Below are 19,589 nucleotides of genomic sequence, written 5' to 3'. Positions count from 1 at the left end.
TATTTACATTATGATTCATAACAGTAGCAACATTACAGTTATGAAGTAGCAACGAAAATAATTTTATGGTTGGGACACAACATGAGGAACTGTATTTAAAGGGCCAGAGGTTGATAACCACTGAATTGTAGTCAGGGATGAGCCATATTTTTCTTCGTTTACTAATTCTAGTGTTTCCAGGGTAGGAGATGGAGAGTGCTTAGAGCTTTTGGTGGGGATTGTTCTTTCTTGTGCATGTATATTAGGCTGATTTTGCTGCATATGGTGCATAACAAACAAACTTCAAATCACAGGGACATATGACAACTAGGATTTACTTTTTAATTACAGTTCTTTCAATCAGTACTGTTCTCCTGGGCTTGGCTGAAGTTGGGCTCCAAGTCTCTCCATTCAGTCAGGTTTGTTTCTCACTCAGAATAAACAGGATAAACGAGTTCCATCAGCATCGTCTTCTCATGGGGCATGGCCCAAGTGAACGGAGCAAGAGAGTCAGTTCTGCTCTTAGTGAAAACCCCATTTCCTTAGGGGGCTGATAGCAAAACTCTTCTCCCCTTGCCCCACTTCTATAAAGAAGCTTATTGGTATGGTGGGTGGCAGACAGTGAAGACTAAATAAGTATTTCATGAGTAAACTTAACTTTGACAAATTGTCCTCCAGAACAGTTTGAACAAAGTTCACAATGTTTCTGATGCTAATAGTGATGTTAGCATCAGAGTAAGTACATTTTATATTAATCTAATCTATAAAATAAACACCTCTTTTAGTGGGTTTTTTTGGGGGTTTTTTGTTTGTTTGACAAAGTGGGTGGGGTTTTCTTATGTATATTGAAATTTCCTTTGAGAATTCTCTATTCACCTTTGACAATATTCTATTGTTTATTTTTATTTTACTTTTTAACTTGTTCTTTTCATGTGTTCTTTGTGTTTAGATGTCCCAACAAGAATCTTTTGATATTTTATTTTATTTTTCCATCACCATTTATCCCCTCTTTGCCCTCTTCCACCTATACCCCCCCCAACTCTTCCACTCTTCCACTCCCCAATCACCACACTGTTGTCCCTGTCCATGAGTTCTATTTTATTTTTCTTTTTTACTCAATCTCTCCATCCCAGCCCCCTCCTGGAGCTGTCTGCCGGCTCTCTAGGAGTCTGTCCCTATTTTGTTATAGTTCACATATAAGTGAAAACATGAACAGCAGCTATTGTTTTCTTTTTTTTTTAATCTGTGATACTCTTGCCACATATAAATTAACCTTTTACAAGCTTCCTTTTTAAAGATTTATTCAATAATTATTTTGACATGCCACTTTTTTAAAAATGTAGTTTTAGCTCTTGTCCTTTTCTGTGTTGGCATGATTAGTTCTACTTTTTTCTTGACAACTTACATCCCATACAAGAAATATATCATAGTTTGTTTAACTAGTTCTTTGTTGTAGATTAATTTCATCTTTTTCTTTTATAAATAATATTGTGATGAAGAACTTTGTTTGTAGCTCATCAGGATTTCATATAAACTTTTTGGGAAACATCCTAGAAAAGGATGGATCAAGTCCAAGAGTATTTTTATATTTCTTTACATATTTTGGTAATTACTATCCAGAGCCTTTTTTCCTGGTCCTCATGATACCAAATTTTTGGACTGGAACCCGGATTCTTTGTTCACTGGAATCAAAGAATGAATCCACAGACAGAAAGTGGTATAGCAAAGGTGGAAATTTATTGAAGAATAGATACAGACTCCCACGTGGGGAGAGGGAAGAGTCCCAGGAAATGAACTCTCAAGTAGGGAGAGGGAATGGGTCCCACTGGGTTCCTTTTCCTTATGGCTTATAAAGGCTGTAGTTCCTGTGTCCTGATATCCTCTCTGATTGGTCAATATTCCCCTTCGAATTGGTTACTACAGTGATTCCTGAGGCCCTCCTCCCTCATAGTCCTTCCATTCCTCTGGGCTTTCTTCTTTTCCATCTGAATGAAGGGCTTCCTTCTCTTTATTTTGTAAATATAGACCTCTCCTGGCTACTTCCAGTTGCCTTGTCTTATGTAAATGCAACTGTTGCTGCTCCCTTGTCTTATGGAGATGTAACTGCACCTGGCGTCCTTGTGTTATGGAAATGTACTCAGTCTCCAGCCCCACGCTTTTCCATGGACCCTGATTCTAAAAAACCCTAAGCCTGCCTATATTACCCCAAAACTCCTGCTTCACTCACACCACCTTATTCACTAGAGCCTGCGTGAGCCATCACACTTCTTCGACCTAAATATTAACATTAAAGCTATTTTGGATTAATTTAATGGTGAATGTGTCACCTCATGGTCATAGAAGGATACATAATAAACTCTGAAATTTGATGAGATTCCTTTACAGGAGAAACATTTCAAGGCTGTTTGGAAACAGAAGGACTAGGTGCGAGAGGTGGCCTGCTCTGCTGAGAAACTGAAGGAAAAGGCTTGGGATCCCGAGTGAAGAGGAAGGAAAAGGCAATGGCACCTCAGCCCGAGAAAGGGAAACCACAATGCAAGTTGCTGCAGACCTCACTCTCCACCCCTCTTACAGCACCTCGCGGGTCTAGCCCTCAGCCTGGCCATCCTCAGCGTCTTCGGCAGCTGGTTCCACTCAGGACTAAGTGGAAGGCAGCCACCGGTCCCTGAGTGTCGGGGGCTGCAATCCCCACACAGGTCCCTGTGAGTACCAGGCTGTTGGGCCCCTTTGGGAAAACGGAGCAGATGGATGTCAAGTTATGTTCCCATTGGATGGGCAAAAGGGAGGTTTTGGGAGCTGCTGAGCCCACGCAGCTTGGGGAGCATCTATGGGCCCTGCACCCAGTGTCTCACAGCCTCCTGGATCGCCACGGCGGGGTGCTGGCGCTGTTCCTTCCTCCCAGTGAGGGTTGCAGCCACTTCACGTGGGAAAACCCTTTCCCATGTGTTTCAGCTCAGGAGCGCCAAGCAGCAGAAAAAGGGATGCGCTCCCTGCAGCGGCCCAACCCCAGGCAGGCAGACAGGTCCCCGAAACGTGTGCACCCCAGAAGCAAAGGGAGGGTACTGGCGGGGGAGCGGGGTGCCTGCAGGGGCTGAGACCTTCGCTTCTATCCGCTAGGCCTCCAAGCTCACTCAGCCCCTCAGAGCGCCAGGTCTGCCAGGGATGCCCAGGCTCAAAAGCTGGATTGGGTCCCGGGCGTGACATTCAGTCTCTCTTAGGGCAGGACATGACCGAGATGACAACCATTCCCCAGGAGGAGAAAGACACTTTCCACCAAGGGCCTCAGGACTGCGTTTCAGGAAGCCCCTCTCATTTTCGGAGGGCTTGAATTCTCAGTTGTCAATTTCTGTAAGCTGATATTTATGGCGAGCCCACTAAGCACCATAAGTCATGCTATTAAAATAGTGACTTAGATGAGGGCCAGCTTCCTGAAGGCTCTTCCCTTCATGTAGCCCCGTTCTTCACTCTACTTCGGTGCTGATTTGGATAATAATTTTCAAATATTATTTGTGTATGTGAGAGTTATCCACAATGTAATGACTACAGACCCAACACACATTTACATTTAATCCACATTATTAGCAATTACTCCATGAATGTCTTAAGTCTAGACAATCAACAAAACTACAAGTCCTGATTTGTAAATAGCCATCATAGTCCATTTTAAGGCCTAGTTATTGAAAACAGACTTGGGAAGAAATTCACAGTTGCATATCTTGACATTTTATTTCTGTTATTGCACAGCCCCCTGAGTCTGAGGAAGAGGGCTGTCCCTTCCTCTGCCCTAACCCTTATCAATCTCCTAAGAAAGATTTCAGATGAGTGACAAATAATGTTGTAGCAAAGCAAGAAAATCTATTAAGAAAGCAAGGCAAGCAAATTTGTTAAAAATACACTTGGCATATAGCACAAGCAGGCACCCAGCTAGTCTGAGCACTTGTCAGGGTGGGGTTCAAGTGTTTTATACCCTTCTCCCTATAGGTTTCAAAAACTTTCTTGCTGGATATCTTGGGTAGCAGACTAGGTTTCAAGGTCCCCCTTTTTCTTTGCTGCAGCTTTTCTTAGAATGTTTGTTCATACATCTGGTGATTTTTTTCTTGGCAAGTTCCAAGACTGCTGACTTCTTTGTTCAGGGGTGAAATAAACTCCCCTTTTCTTCTCCCTCCCCCTTCCCTTCTTATTATTAGCAATTACTCCATGAATGTAAGTCTAGACAATTAAAACTACAATTAGCAGTTCTAGGGTAAATTAAGCTATGAATTCTCTGGTTAGGGAAGAGAGATATTAATCATTTGCTTTGAAGTTTCCTTGTCTGTGCGAGATAGGGTCTTGCAATTCACAAACTGGCTGAAAGCTGCCCAAACTATTTGACCTTGTTTAATTTTGTCTCAGTTTCCCCTTCTATTTGTCCAGGAATTTTCCTAGCATCTTACTATACTGCCACATTTCCACCATAAAGATACAATATAAATAACCTCAAGAACATAGATAACAGCAAAATGGAGTATGCTATTTAGGAATAGATGGATTTTAATATCTATTCTTTTTCCAGTAAAATGCATTTAATTTAAATACATGTAATTTAATCTTTGGTTCAAAAATTTTAGTAATTTTTAATAATTGACACTAGTTAGTTGGTATAAATATATCCAGCAAATAATCCTATCTCCAAGAAGAGAGATTTTGTTTCTTATATTTCTTTCTTTTGTGTGTGTGTGTGATTTCAGAGAAGGGAGAGGGAGAGAGAGATAGAAACATCAATGATGAGAGAGAATCATTGGTCGGCTGCCTCCGGCACGCCCCCTATTGGGGATCAAGTCTGCAACCCGGGCATGTGCCCTTGACCAGAATCAAACCTGGAACCCTTCAGTCAAAAGGCTGATGCTCTATCCACTGAGCCAAACCGGCTAGGGCTCATTACTTTTATTTCTATTTGTATTTACATTTACTGAAACTCAAAAAGGAAAAAGAAAAAGAAAAAACAGAATAAAAGGAAAACAAAATTAACATGCACTGATAATATAAATATATACATACATATATATGTATACTTTTAATTAACAGTCATTTATCCAGGTCCCACTCAGTGCTAAAAGCTGTACATCATTTAGACTTATTAGCATCTAGTACAAATATCCACACATTTCAGCCAATAGTACAAATCCAGATTTCCACCTATTTTTGTACCTCCAGAAAGCTAGGTTGGCTATTACACGTTTACAGTATAAAGACAAGTATCCTTTCCATAAGAACCACTGCTTGAAGAGTGAGAGAAGCATCAATAATTAACTAAAGGACAAGGTAAATGGTTTCCAATGTTTTTGTTTGAAGTGACAGGTGTTATAATAAAGCTCAGTTATTTATGTGAGGAGGCAAAGCAGAGTTTTAAGTGACTGAAGGATTCTTATTTGTGAACAGTCTGCTGGAACAACTGTAAGAGAATATAATATTTTTAAGTTGAGGAAACACTAACTCAGTAAAACCTGAAGTAGAATTTTGTTAAGATGTATTACAACTGATGCTGAGGGAAGTATGTGTGTAGCAGAAAAAGGCAAATTTTGATCAATTTACAAAGCTTTGAATATATAAGATATTTAAGTCTATATGTTGTTATTCATCAGCAAATACTTCCCACCAAATATTTAAATCTATTATGTCATTAAACCAGCAGTGTTGTGTGAATTTAATTCAATTTGATGCATAATTCTGTGATTTTTTTTTTTGTCAGAAATAGAAGCTGAATATTTTACTTGTCCCATCACAGGTCAGTATAATGGGTTAGCCTTGGTAATGTTATATTGTAATTTTTCAGCTTAAGGATGAGACTGAATTTTTTCTGAATGAAAAGAATTGGCCTTGGCAAATATTAATGACCACTATATAGTTTTGGAAATTAGTTTTTGCTGTAGATTTGAAAATCTTTCTTAATGATTTCAACCTACAATTACAAGACAAAACCATGCTTATATGTGGAGCATATATTTTAAATAACTTCATCAACTAATGTTATTTCATGAGTCATTAGTAATGTCAAGTCACATTTATTTCTTGTGTTGTCAAATGTTAAAGCAAGATCTCCATTCCACACATATTTGGAGCAGGTATATTTCCAAAATCAAACTGCAGCTCCATCAGCATTTTGCACATCTTAATAAAAATAACAAAGGCAATTTCCTAATTTCAAAATCCATTTAATTTCTCAACTGAGATGCTGCCACATCATTTCAATTGGAAATGATGACTTTGCAAAGAAGGGACATAATAAAAGACAAATATCAAGGAAAGAATCCAATATAATGCTAAGTGCCTTCTAAGAAATAATATGTCTAATTAAAATCATATGCTAGTGGACTGATATCAGTATTTGGCAGTACTTCTACAGGTAAAAAGCCATTTTTAAGAATGAAATCTGTAAAATATCATTTCAGATAATCATTAACAGACGTACATTTGCAAACACTTTTATGATGTGGAAAGCTAAGTTTGATCAATTAAATGAAATATTATTAAAATAACCATAATGGTGCTGTTACGGGAGAATCAAACTCCCCTGGGAGCGAGGTGGAGGTTCTTGGGGCACCACGGAAATAAGAATTTTCAGAAGTCCCCATAGGAGATGGGATGTGGAGAAGACTTTATTTGTGTGGAGTTACATTTCTTGGGTTCCAAAGTCCCCTGCGCCTAAGCCAGTCCTGAAAGAGGAGCAACTGGAGTTCCATCAGAGCCAGAAACAAGGCCAGTGTCCAGACTTTCTGCTCCATGTTGCAGCCAAGCGTGATTCAGCATCCAAGCTAATTAAAGTCCATTAGTCCATGTGCCATGTGGGTGCAGGGGAGTCCACAGGAGAGCCAGGAACGCAGAGAGAGAGAGAGAGAGAGAGAGAGAGAGAGAGAGAGAGAGAGAGAGAGAGAGAACTCCCTTTGCTTGGAAGTTTAAATATTCAGGTTTTGCATGCTTACAGTAGTCACGCCTATTCTGGCCACTTGGCTCCCTTTCAGGTGTGATTGAGGTTCCCACATCACTCAGACCTTACTGGGCATGCATCTATCTCATCTTCCCTTTCCTTCTTTTTGTTAAATAATAACCAGGTTATTACAATGGCATCAGTACTAGATTTTTTTTAATTTATAAGAAATAGCAAATGTTTGTTTTTCTATTGTTACATAAGTGCCTTAATGATATCCTCAATTTTGCCTCTTGACCAGCAAAACTTAAAATACTTATTACGTGGTCTCTTACTGAAAAAGTTTGCTGACTCCAGGTTTAACTGAAAAAAAAAAAAGTGAGTGTATAGTGAGTCTTTTGAATTATCCATGGAGGTACTTTGTTTACTTAATTGTTTCAGGTAATCATGAGTAAAATGTTTCATAAATTTTATAAAATACCCATTAGAGTAGTACTACATGATATAGCTTTTCAGTCAATATTTTAAATGTTTGACATTAGATATATAGCCAATTAAGATAAAATAATGTAAGTAAGCAATGTTTCTTAATATTAATTGATATATAATAGTTACATATATAGTACAGTATGCCTCTGTGCCATATAGAAATAGTCTGTAAAAGTGATCTCTATTTTTATAGCTATCTTCCAATTACAGTTTAATATACATTACTATGCAAATCAGCCCAAATCACTGCATTGAGAAAAGCTGCCTTCCTGTTCTCTGTAAAATTGGCTTCAAGATACATTCCTATAACAAAGCTGCTTTGGAAAGGTAACTCCTGCCCAGGATAAAATTATCGATGTTTTCTTATGAAAAAGAATCTTTTATTTTGCATCCAAAGCTAGTGATAATAAAGGGCTTAATAAGATGATTTATCTGGTTGCTGTTTGAGCAAACCAACCTATATATCCTAGGGATTAGCATATACATACTTGTTACAAATGATATTTCCTTTGGCAATCATTCACTTTTTGTCATACTCAAGAGAACAGGATTTTTTTTCTTCCCTGCAGCAGTTTGCTTCCTTTGTCTCCATTTGATGTTGGAGGTTATCATGTGGTCAAATTTTCTAAAACAAATTCTGAATTTTCAATTTTGCAATGTTTCTTACAGAGTTTACTGAACATAGACATAAAATCTACTACATGAAGTGCATCATGGGCTGATAATTCCCTAAATGTAAGTCTTTAGTAACAGAGATAAATTACTTCCCTACTTTGTCAACTCCACACTTAAAAATTGCGGTTATTTTTCTTATTAGTAGGTACATCTACATGCTCGTTTTAATATTTAGACTCTGAATATCAATTTTAAATCTCAAGTTATTTATACAACACACAGAGAGAAACGTTGTAAGACAAGTGAGGAAACTCAAGAACCCAACTGCCTTTATATTTATTAACTTATTAAGCATATGTTTACTAAATACCTACCAAGGGCCCAGCACTGCACTACATGCTTAATTCAGTCCAATAATTATTATTGTACCACCTCACTACAATATATTTAATAATGTACTAATTTTTCCATTCTTTTAATGAATACTTCAAATATAATGTATTTAAAATATTTTAATACTATTTTCCCTAATATAGAATAAATGTGCTATAAGAAAATGACATTGTTTATCTTTCTTCCCCGAGTTTTACTTCTAGTCATCTTTCAGAATGAGCACATAAAGTCAAATTTTATTCTAAAGCTAATTTTTGAACTGGCCTTTGCTTTAGCTTTCATTTTGCACTGTTTTTTTTATTTCAAGAAGATGAATATGTTTAATATGCTTTAAATTGCATCATATTTTATGAGCTCTCAAGAGATGCATTGTTATATGAGCCAAACATTATTGCATAATTATTGCTTCTGATATTTCTAAAAATGATGATGACTAATTAAAATGCATAAAACACATTTATCAGTGAAAAAATTTTCAGGGACTCAATTTCCATTCCCTCTTGAAAGAGCCTGCATCTTCTGCAGAAGAAGAACTTTTAAGAAGGAGCAAGCACCACAGTAATTGAGAGCATGCTGTATGTAGCATTAATATCTCATAGTGCCATTGAGGTACATGGTTAACTGGAGAAATACCACATCCTCCCATCCTCCAAGTGAGTGTGACTCTTGGTTTCACTAACAAGATGAAGTATAAAGACCAATGGAAGATGGTCTATCTTTGTATGCACACCTTATTTATGGTAAAATTTTATTTTTTATTCATTTAGAACAATGTCATAAAGAAACCCACTTTAAAACAAAAGAATAAAAATCCATCACTCCTTTCCTCATTGGAGCCACAAACTATACAACAAATTCTACTAAATTCTAGTTCACTAGATTTCCATGGATTTAATTTTTAAGATGAATCAGAAACCTTAATCATTTGGCCACTCTATCAAGGAAAAATTCCCAATATGTTATCCTCTAACTCTGATCTGAAATGAAGTTTTCACCAGCTTATAGTTAGTTATATTCTACTTGGAAAACAAAAACAAACAAATAAGAATAGGCAAAGAGAAAACATACATCATTTACATGACAGATGTTGTGCAGGTTGGTCATTAATACTATATCTTATCAAAGATTTTCCCTAGTTACATTTTTGTATTAAAATGTCATTTCTTTTTAGGAACAATAGTATTTTTTTTTTTTTAGAAATGACAGTGGTAGCAATTAATTTATTTAAAATACTTATTTTGGTTAAATCAGTTGTTTATCAAATGTGCTCATCCTCCTTTTTTTTTTTTTCCGCTTTGCTACTTACTCATCTTTGAAATACAAAGGGCCAAGAACTATGGGTGTGTGGGAGGCAAGTACACTGTCCCTCAAGAATCTTTTAACAAAGAGTCCCAAGCAGGATGTATCTTGCATTCTCTCCTAACCAAAAATGAGTTTAGCATCCAAAGCACGCTGGGATAAGATTTCCATAGATGATGACATTGTGATGTTCCTGTAGCTTTGTGGTGTTTGAGAGGCATGGTTAAATTAGTTTTTCTTCCACATGTTCCTGCAGGGAAGGATGAAGCAGTAACTTACTTTAAGTTCTAATATGGAGGAATTTATACAGTAATCTCATGTAAAACAAAGCCTGTGACTGTAATCTTTGTGTTTATAAGTATTAAAAAACCTTTGAGTTCCTATCTAAAATCTTGAATGGTTCAAACTCATGGAATTGGGCTCCTTTTCAATATAATATCTTCATAAATTTATATAAGTCAAGGCATATTACCAAAGCTTTGTAGCTTATTGATGCCTACAATTTAAAAATAATTTCCTATCATTTCCAGACAATTGCCCACAAATGACAAGTCATTCTGGGAGGAAAATAGCAAATAGAATAACAACAGAAATCCCTTAAACATAGTAGTATAGTTAATAGTTTTCAGAATCCCTTGCTTTTTATTTTTTCATTAGAGGTCAGGAAAGTCCCTTCTGTCACCTTACATAAATTACATTTCTATATTTCTTCTGTAAGTTTTTTTCTCCACTTAAAAGAAAGGACAAGAAAATCCAGGTCCATATGTTATTGAAAGAATTAAGCATATTGATTTTCCCTTTGTTAGGCACTACCTAAGAATCCATACAGGGCTAGAAATGATATTAGGGTGTTTGTTGAATCAAAAAACTGTTAAAAGCTAATAACATATTTTGCTGTAAGAAATTGAAATTATTATATGCATTTGAACAATCAAAACCACATATGCTAAAATACCTTTTATCCTTTTTTAGCAGGATTACATCTACTCCCTCCAATGGTAGTCATGACCCTCAGAGTTCCAGAGATGCCAGAATTTGCCCAACAGCAATATTGGAATAGCACTGAATACTTTAAGCCCCACTCTGAGAGGTCCTTTGACATCTTGTAAAAGATAGCACCTATCCATAATAAATTAGGAAAAATTATATCCAAATAATCTGGCCATTGCTAGCATCCTGGTACAAAGATAGGCTTGGATCTTTACATCTTCTCCCTCCCCAGTGTTGCCATCAATAGTCAAGGCCAGAAACAAAATCTTTACAAAGTCTAGACATCAAAAGGTAAAAGAAAGAAACAAACATTATAAGTAATAGAGTATGCTGCTTATTACCAGATGGCCTACCTTCATATAAGAAAGTGCAGGATTTTAGAGAATAGTCAACAGTACCATTGAAATAACTTTCTAGGCCCAAGATGGAGTCAGTCCTGACAAAGTGCCATGTCAGCAGACAGAAGCTTAGATGACTTTTGTGTCACTGTGAAAACTCTGCTTGACAACATGTGACGTATATCCAGTTAGCCAATCCCCAAACACTAAGCCAGCTCTGGGCTCTATAATTTTTCTTGTTCCTTTTCACCCCAAACAAACATGATTGTGTGGCCCCGGCCAATCAGATATTTGTATTTTTTTTTAATTCTTTATCCTATAAAGGCTCCCTGCCTTCTGTCCCATTTTGCAATTCTCAAAATGAAGACTGTCCACATCACAAAGTTTTTAAAAAATTTTGTTTATATTACCCAGATTGTCTTTAATTATTTTTTTAATAGGACCCAAATTAGAGAGATTAAAAAAGAAAAAGTATGGACTGTTTTGCTATGGAGTGTTTCCAGAACCAGTAGTCTTAGTATTACTGAGGAGCCTGTTAGAAATGTGGGATTCCAGCCCCATCTCAAATATGATGAATTACAGTCTGTCATTTAACAAGATTCCCATAGGGGTTATGGATCCAACGTTTGTGTCCTCCCAAACCCTTATGTTGAAATCCTACCCCCAATGTGATGCTATCAGGAGGTGGGGCCTTAGGGAGGTGTTTGGGTCCTGACAGTGGAGCTCCATGGAACTAATGTCCCTATCCAGGTGACTCCAGGGGGCTCCCTCCTCTCTTGTGCCATGTGAGGATATGAGGAGCCAGAGGTCAATGAGCCAGGAAGTGATCAGCGCAAACCTATTGTACCTTGACCCCAGCCTCCGTAACTCTGATAAATACATGTTTGTTGTTTAAGCCATCCAGTCTATATGATATCTTTGGTATAGCTGCCCAAATGGACTAAGATGCTAGGCAATTAGTATAAACATTAAATTTTGAGAAGGAAAAGGTAGAGAGCTATAAGAGGTTTGACCTGAGACTCCCCCTTTCTAGGTGAAATTATTTGTTCACTAAGTTAAAATGAATGTCACCTGCTTGAGTTTCCTTCATGTAAAGGAGCTAATAAATTGTGAGAAAAATTCATATTTCAGTTCAACTTTAATGTGGGGGCATAGATAAAGTCATATTCTATTATCTCCAATGGATGTGATAATGAAAGCCATTGGCTTTATCTACTCTGTATCATTTGAATGTTTTACAAGTATACATAAAATTAATTAAATTACAAATGCATTGACATCTTAAGAACAAATTATATTCGACTGTGCAAATCTTGAAACCGATATTAAAAATTACCAAATTAAAATTTGAATCTTTCAATATCACTTAGAGATGGCACCCTTTATCATAAGGATCCCTGTGCACATTTACAAAACAAAGCAGCCCTAACTGGTTTGGCTCGATGGGTAGAGCATAGGCCTGCGGACTGAAAGGTCCCAGGTTTGATTCTGGCCAAGGGCATGTACCTTGGTTGCAGGCCCATCCCCAGTAGGAGGTGTGCAGGAAGCAGCTGATCGATGTTCCTCTCTCATTGATGTTTCTAACTCTCTATCCCTTTCCCTTCTGCTCTGTGAAAAACCAATAAAACATATATTTTTTTAAAAAGCAAATGTATTCAACCAAATATATAAATTTTTAAATAAATTTATGCCAGATAACATTTTAAGGAAGAAAAAATATTGCAACCCTCCTTCCCCACTTCCATATGCACACAAAGATTGGTGGAAATAACTGTTCCACCTTTAGTAGATGCAGAAAAGTAAGAACATTGATCAATTTTCTACTGTATAGTTAAGTATAAAATCAAAATATTACTAAGAACATTATTATAATTAGCCATGGACATATTATTTTCTAGGTATGATTATTTTAATGGGTTCCTTTTGTATGACTTACTTCTTTGCTATTTCTAAAATAGATGGTCCAAAAAAGAGCTATTTCAGTTAAATTTGATTAATAGTTCTTGCTTCTTTAAAAACCAGAATTATAAGAGCATAGATGGATACTTAACAATAAAAGTAAACAAAGACAAACATGGTTTATACAAGATACTCTCAACTGAATTATTTAGCCAAGAGAGACTATGAAAGAAAACAGGCAAAATGAAAGTCACTTAGTGTATATTGTGGTACAGAGGCTAAACCAATAATGCCTTAAGACATTAATGCAAATTGTTTTGTAGAATTACATGAAGAAAAGACATCAAGCAAAATCTTAGGAACTGAACTATATGTGCACATTTGAGTAATAAATTGTTACAAATAACTTATTTGTAGGAAATAAAATATAACGAAGCAGAACATTTTGTCTTATCTTTCTGTTAATTGTCACTTGAAATCATGGTTGAATTACTTCACGGTTCTCTATCAGCACAAGTACATTTACAGGGTGGAACTCCCATTGACTTGGTTAAACTCTACAAATCTGACTTGTGTAAAGGTTCTCTGCGGAGACACAGAGAGATTACTTACCCAAATTAAGTAAAAGGTACTTACACATCATCTGCTCTATGTTCAGACACTCTCAATCAAAAGAGAAAGAGAAAAAAAAAAACTATGTCCAAGGAGCCACAAGTTTATTTTATAGGTTGCCAGTGTCAATACTGAATGTTAATTCACACTGGATTAATTTTGTTTTAAAAATTTATTTTTAAATTAGAGAAATATGGAGAAAGAAAAAATATTTAGTTTACCTATTAATTGTTTTCTATATTCAGATACTCTACTAAATACTTTATATTTATCATCTCACATAATATTTACAGAACTTCCTTGGCTTAATTACTATCTTTATCTCTGATTTCATAAATCAGAAAATAGAGCACTGAAAAATTATATTAGTAAACTTAATTCCTATGCTTCAATATAGTAGAATAAGTAAATTCAAATAAACAAGATACTATGAATACAAATGTTTTTCACATATAAATACACCCAGTTAAATTCTATGTGGATGCTAAATTCTGAGCATTTCTGCATCTTTATCCACATAAATTTTTCTATAAAAATTCTTGCTTTTCCAGAAAGAATAACAAATATTTTCAAAAAATTTACACTTCATCCTTATTCTGTGTCTACAACAACTGATTTAATATTTTCATTATCTGGAGAGAAGTGGTGGACAAAAATGTCATGTGTTGCAGAGAGTTAAATAAAATGAACACAAAGAGGCTGCCATAGAGAAAGCAGCTGGCCATTGATGATTATTCTAAGATTATTTTCAGAACAATAATGAAAGCAGAATCTGGGTTGCATAAATGAGGCAGAAGAAGGCAGAAAATGCAGAATATTTTTAAAGAAGCATAGCAGTGATGGGAAGCAGGGAGGTAGTAATTCAGGTAAGAGTCACAAATTAGTTTCCTTTTAAAAATTAGGTACAGAGACTTTAACATTAAAAGCAAGAACGGATCATACAAAAGGATGTTTTGAAAATATGGAAGATGGGAGGGACAAAGAGAGAGAATTAAAGCAGCATGTAGATGTAGAACAAGGAAAGGAACAAAGATGAATATAAGCACAGTTTGTTTTAGGCTTGGAAAGTAGAAGGATATTTCTGTTGGGCCTGGAATCTAAAAGGAAAAAAAGTAATAATAGGAGAAAATATCAGTATCACTCTCTTATGGAGATTAATTTTTCAGAAAATTAATGCTGTAGATGGTCCAAATTCTAACCTATACATAACCCTCAAAATTTATTACAAAAGCAAACACCCAATTTAAAAATAGGCAAATGGTTTGAACAGATACTTCAAAGAAGAGATAAGGATGGGTAATAAGCACATGAAACAATGTTCCATGTCATTAGCTATGAGGGAAATACAAATTATGATGACATGCCACTACATAGCTATTAGAATGGCTAAAAAATTCTGACAATACTAAGTGTCTTTGAAGATGCAGAGCAACTGCTGATAAAAATGCAAAAATAGTACAGCCTCTTTGTAAAACAATTTAGCAGGTTACTTTTGTTTTTGTTTTTAAGTTAATCATGCACTTACCAGATGACCTAGAAGTCCCACTACTAGATATTAATCTTAGAGAAATAAAAACTTATCCTATATAATAAAGAGCTAATATCACACCCTCACTCCCCCCGCCACAGCACTGGGGCTGGGGCTGGGGAACCTGAGGCCAGGCCAGGGGACCTGAGGCTGGGCCAGGGGACCTGAGGCCGCGTCCCCTGCCTGGAACTGGGCCAGGGGATCTGAGGGTGAGCCCCCCACTTGGTGGAGCTTGACAAGGGTCCTGAAGCTGCACCCCCTGCCTGGTGGGTATTGACTTGGGACCTGAGGCCACACCACCCCACCCTATGGGGCTTGACAGGGGTGGGGCCAGCCGGGTCTGGGTCTCTCTCGATTTCAAGGCACACACTGGGTGGGCGGTGACAACTCTGGGTCCCACGGCATGCCCCAGACTTTGACAGGGGGGAGATTTTCATATATATTTTACTAATTTTCTTTCATCTCTGACACTTCTATTATAGAGAAAGGGCAAATAGCAATATAAAAATATTTCCTCTAATTAATTTCCTTTTAATGTGTAATAATTTTGTGCACCGGTCTCTAGTGTTTATATAAAAACCTCTACACAAAAGTTTATAGCAGTTCACTTCATAATCACCTAAACAGGAAACCACTTAAATGTCCTTCAGCACATGAACTGATAAATAAACTGTAGTACATCTATACAATGATATATTATTCAGCAATAAAAAGACTCAAACTATTGCTATATGCAACAACTTGGATGAATTTTAAGGTATTCTGCTAAGTGAAAGAAACCAACCTCAAAAGGACATAACCTATAATTTCATTTGTAGGACATCCTCAAAAATCTATGGTGATGAAGAACACATCAGTGGCTGCCAGAGCGTAGGGGTGGGGATAGTAAAAGGGAGTTTTGGGGGTGATGAAACCGTTCTGTATTCTAACTATGGTAGTAGTCACACAAATATGTATGTGCTAAATATCATAGAAGATTATACAAAGAAGTAATTTTACTAAATAATAATTTTAAAAATGGGTTTTAAGGCTAGTCTTATGAAAGAACATAAAACAAAATGAAAGCTAAATTGCTTTGTATAATAAATAATTGGAATTATGGAGTTGTCTTCTGGCTAGATCTGTAAAACACTGGGAGACTGGAAAAGGAGACAGGAGAAGGAAAGATTTGCAAAAACTACCTGGGGCATGCCAGTGAAAATTCCCGGCTGTAAGACTAACCAACAGAAAAATAATGATTTGTATATTTTTCCTCTTTAGTTGGTAATATCTCTCCTCTGTTACTTCCAAATTTTTAATAAAAATTACGTTTTGTGTAGAAGTTTCAGGTTAGAATTAATTTGGTGATTACAGAGGAAATTTTCTCTGTCCATTTGTGGCAGCAGCTACAGCAAAGAGAAGAGCAGCTAAAGAAAATGAGATGGTGAGAGAGAATCAAGAATCCAAAGTAGTGAACAAGGCATGGAAAATGAACACTCCTCCTTTTAAGGACTCATCCACAGTACTGTGATGTGCTGTATCTCCCATGAAATGAGAATTATGTCTGGCGAAGGAACAGGCTAGATGGCTTGGGGTACTTTGGTTACACACATACAACCAGGAAGTTGAATGCTGAGGTACCCTCTGAATAAACTAGTGATATTCATTATTTGGGAACTTGACAAGCATAATTTCTATCATTTAAATTATTTAATCTCTAAACTCCTTTATATAGAAGATATTTTTCCATGAAGGCAAAAATACTCTATTGATGTGGAATATTATTAGATCTGATTATAGCAATCATACTATTTTCTTTTCCACACTCATACTTTTATTGTAATGTTTTTAACATTCCATAAAAGACCACTTGGGCATCTGATAAGACATTGAATATAGTACCATTGTCTGTAACATTGTGAATTGACTGTCTGCTGCTCCTGAGTGGCTTGTGATCTCCGAAGCAACAGGTCTTCTCCAAGCCTGTTATAGTCCCACTAGAGGCCTGGTGCATGAAATTCATACACTGAGGGTGGGGGGAGTCCCTCAACCTGGCCTGGGCCCTCTCACAGTCCAGGACCCTTCTGGGGATGTCTGACTGCTGACTTAGGCCCACTCCCCATGGAGGTGGGAGAAGTTCCTGCCACCGCCACCGCTGCTGCGCTTGCCAGCCATGAGCCTGGCCCCTGGCTGAACTGCGCTCCCCCTGTGGGAGCACACTGACCACCAGGGGGCAGCTCCTGTGTTGAGTGTCTGCCCCCTGGTGGTCAGTGTGTGTCATAGCAACTGGTCATTCTGCCATTCAGTCAATTTGCATCTTAAGGTTTTATTATATAGGATACTGGACTGTGAGCTTTCATGCCATTCTCACACTGTCATTGCAGCATCTCAATCAGAGTGCACGAAGGGAAAAGATGGTGTTATTTGTAGGCAGATAAAAGACAACAGAGAAGTATGCTGGGCTCTGAAAAGTTCTGTGATGTGAACAGCACAATCCTTTGATTTTATTGCAGATTTAAGTGAAACAGGAAGTAATATGTAGAATTCTGTTATTATTATCCTGGTAAGTATATGATTTTCACAAACCATGTTGCCTCTTACTTTACTATTATCTGCCTATTTTGATACTATATATATTTTATTCTATCTTCTACCCCCTATTTATTTTTGTTAGAAAAGCAATCCTTGCTCTCCTGTAGAATAATCTATTTAGAGGTTACTAAGTAATCTCAGCACTTTCCTAGTGCTCTCATAACAAAACACCATGAAATAGGTGAATTAAACAACAAAAAATAACTTCCTCGCAGGTTTGGAGGTCAGAAGTGCAAGAGCAAGGTGTCATCAGGGTTGGTTTCTGGTGAGAGTTCTCTTCCTGGCTCCTTCTCCATATATCCTCTCTTGCTCTGTGGGAAGAGAGCCTGAGCTCTGGTCTCTTCCTCTTCTTGCAAGGCCCTCAGTCCTCTGGATCAGAGTTCCACCCTTATGACCTCATTTCACCTTAATTACCTCTCCAAAGCACCTGTCCAAATGCAGCCCCATTGATGGGATAGGGCTTCAACAGATGAATTTTAATGGGGACATGCTCTTTCCATAACACCTGCCTTTGTTGTAATCTTTTTCCTCCCTGGAGCTTCAGTTGTTTTCATTTTCTGTGAACACATTGTATGCGGGAAACGTATTTATACGTTCTACCAGTGTAGTAGAGTGCGGGACACCTATTAATACGTTTTTTATAGACTAGCGGTAGAATGCGGGTAAAGTATAAATACATAAACTAAAGTAATCGTAATTTTACTGAACGTTGCCATTTGCGCAAAAAATTAGCAAAAATGGCCCGCGCCACCTGTTAGCGTGCGATAAAAACGACCTGCAAACATTGTGTGAAGAAACAGCTGACGACCACTCATCGGTCGTTCCTTCGCTTTCCGTGGTCTGAGCGATGGGAGCTGCAGACCAGTCTTCAGGGAACTGCTGAACAGGCACGGACCACACCCGCACGCCTTCAGGCCAGCCTGTGACCTCAGGCTGAGCAGCAGTTATTCACGCTGAAATTCCTCTTCGGTCACACAGCCTTTTCAAAGCAGGGTTGCTTTCCTCTTCAGCCTCCTCGGTGCACCTACAGAAACAGAGACCAGCTGCGACCTTCCGCAGGTGCGCGCAGATGGTGCCACGCATGCGCAGAAATTCCCGGGCCGCACCCACATCCACACAGCACAGAGAGTCCGTGTTACACAGAGCAGAGCGAGGGTAAGCAGGTTAGCCGCAGATGCCTTTGTGAGAGCCTGGTGGTCATCCCTGGGAGCAGAAGCAACCAGGAGTCGCGGCTCCCGGAAGGCTGCCTGGATCTGGCTGGTGAAGGTCCCGGGGCTGAAGCGGCCGCAGTGGGAGCGGCTGCAGCGGAGGCAGCAAACTTCAGCACAGCCCACAGGCCAGTATTCCTGGAGGATATGACACTGCCATCACCCTGCTCACTAGCAGCGGGTCCCAGGCTACCAGAAGCCTCTCTTCAGATTTATGATGTAGGCGCCATCACTTTTCCTTCTGTAGATGTACTGTTCCATTGGAAGTCAAGGTCGGTGCCTGCTAAGGGGTTCCTGCTGCAAGAACTTTGAGGAAACACGATTCCTTCCCTTGTAGGGCATCAAGGGCTCTGGACATTGTGAAAGTTTTCTTTAAGTTATGACAGGAAGCCAGACAATGCCAAATGGACCCCTCTTGGGCTAGCTAGGAAACCTTCCCTCCAGCCCCCTGCTTTTTAAATGTTTCACTCCATGATTTTAGGGTGAAATTTTGCAACAAGACAGAAATATACTTTCTAAAGATTTACTTGTTCCTCTAATTAACAGTTTATTTTACTGAAAATGTGTCTCTGTATCTTTTCTTCAGTATAACTATATCCTGAAGGACCCTTGAATCCTCCATCCAAATTGGATGATCTGGAGTCAAATGCATCTCTCTGAGTTCCTGAATTGAATCATGTTGCTCTTTAATGTCTCTGGTTTATTTTTTCTTTTTCTTTTATTTTTCCATCACCATTTATCACCCCTATATCCTCTTCTACCTC

At 37.8% G+C, this 19,589-nt stretch overlaps 1 pseudogene; it reads right to left on the bottom strand.

Moving 5' to 3' along the window:
• Positions 1-18,600: 18,600 nt before the first annotated feature.
• Positions 18,601-19,183, bottom strand: LOC132229658 (small ribosomal subunit protein uS2-like; annotated as a pseudogene).
• Between the last annotated feature and the right edge of the window lie 406 nt (positions 19,184-19,589).

Source organism: Myotis daubentonii, chromosome 3 (assembly GCF_963259705.1).
Source record: "Myotis daubentonii chromosome 3, mMyoDau2.1, whole genome shotgun sequence".
In the NCBI taxonomy this organism is placed as follows: Eukaryota; Metazoa; Chordata; class Mammalia; order Chiroptera; family Vespertilionidae; genus Myotis; species Myotis daubentonii.
The sequence above is the reverse complement of the archived record's forward strand: the minus strand, read 5'-3'. Positions and strand labels throughout refer to the sequence as shown.